This window comes from Anabrus simplex, chromosome 1, assembly GCF_040414725.1.
Source record: "Anabrus simplex isolate iqAnaSimp1 chromosome 1, ASM4041472v1, whole genome shotgun sequence".
NCBI classification, from domain to species: Eukaryota; Metazoa; Arthropoda; class Insecta; order Orthoptera; family Tettigoniidae; genus Anabrus; species Anabrus simplex.
The window spans coordinates 457,424,926-457,426,708 of NC_090265.1; positions in this window are offsets into that span (position 1 = coordinate 457,424,926).

Here is a 1,783-nt window from a genome sequence, read left to right on the forward strand (position 1 = left end):
TTGCTCGGTCTTCTTCTTCTGATGAAGATTAGTATTACCTTGACCTTTTTTTGCCAAAAGCCAACTGAAGACTGTAGTCCTACAAATTATCATCACTGGTTTCCAAATGATGTTGACATAAATATAATACAGATGTCAGGTTTGAACCATTTTGTGGAGACAGTAGAATACATCCAGGGTATCCCCTTTATGGCGTAAGAGGTGACTAAAGGGGGCCCCAGAGTCTCTTAACTTGAGAGTGTGGGTTGGCGACCACGGTGCCTTTAGTTGTGTCTTGGCATTCTTTCCACTTACTTGTACCAGACTCCTCACTTTTTCTACCTTATCCGACCTTCCTTGGTCAACTCTTGTTCTTTTCCGACCCCGACGATATTAGAGCAGTCGAAGCTTTGGGAGTCTTTCATTTTCACGAACTTCGTGGCCTTCGTCTTTCTTTGGCCAATACCACAATTTTTCGAAGTGTCGGATCGTTTCAAAATTTCCCCTCTGATTAGTGTTAAAAGTAGATGGTTGCCCAATAGTACTTCCTCTTGAAACAGTAATCACCACCAGCACCACTTTGTACTACTCAGCTGCATGGGTTATCCATAAACTAGTTAGAGTAGCTAAGAACATCACTCTTGTTATATATTATGAGAAGAGTATTTATGCCTCAGTACCCAAAGACTTTACCACATCAGTGGATAACAACAGCGTGCGGCCAGTATCCAGTATTCGGGAGATACCGTAGTTTGTTCGAACCCCACTGTTGGCAGCCCTGAAAATGGTTTTCTGTGGTTTTCCATTTTCACACAGGCAAGTGCTGGGGCTACCTTAATTAAGCCCACGGTCACTTCCTTCCCACTCCTAGGCCTTTCCTGTCCCATCACTACCATAAGACCTATCTGTGTAGGTGGGACGTAAAGCAACTGGCAAAAGAAGGATAACAGAGAACATAATTTAATGCACTCAACTCAAGAGTCAGTCAGTCTTTGTCAACAAGCTGAAGTAACCTTTTAGAAACGCAGCATCCGTTACTACTTTCTTAATAAAGGAAATGCTCACGGAAATTTACTACAACTGTCTTTAAATCTTTTAGGTTCAATATTTCATCTATTCATGATATAATAGAGGTACTGTACAGATTTCTATGTTTCTGTCAATGAGTTTACGTATTTTGACAAACGAAATTGATTAGAAACACGGTAAGATCAAGTAATATAGACGTGAAAGAGTATACATGACCACTTCTCCTGATTCTTGTTTCTAAAAAAAAAAAATTAAATTTAGGTTCTATTAATTATCTTCCTATTCAAATAGCTGTGAATGGATTCATGTCATTTACGAGCTGTACAATTATATATACATGAACAATAGATGCCCAGTTAAATTCAGCATGAAAAATAGCTGTTCGTTTGATTTTTGTTCAATATTTGGTGCCTAAATCCTCTAAATTCGAATACACTTGCCTTTGGTTACGTTCATTTAAAGACCCAATATGGCGGCTCCATAGGTAGCATTCGTGACTTGACCTCCCTAGACAGACCTTGCCCATACACGTGCTATCCTCTGTCATCTGTTAGCAATTTGTAGAAAGTCGGCATGTCCAAGTTTACTGCGAACGGGGCCCACGGATTACCCCCTAGCGAGAACAAAACCTGACGAAACTGACAAATGCCACTGGGGTGACTTACCTCTAGTGCTTGAGTTGTGGCTGACTAGTGAGTTCATTCATTGTGTGTTTTGCTGATTAGTGATTAGTGTGCTGTCCCTGTGCCATTCGTCGTTTTTTGGTGTTTTTTTA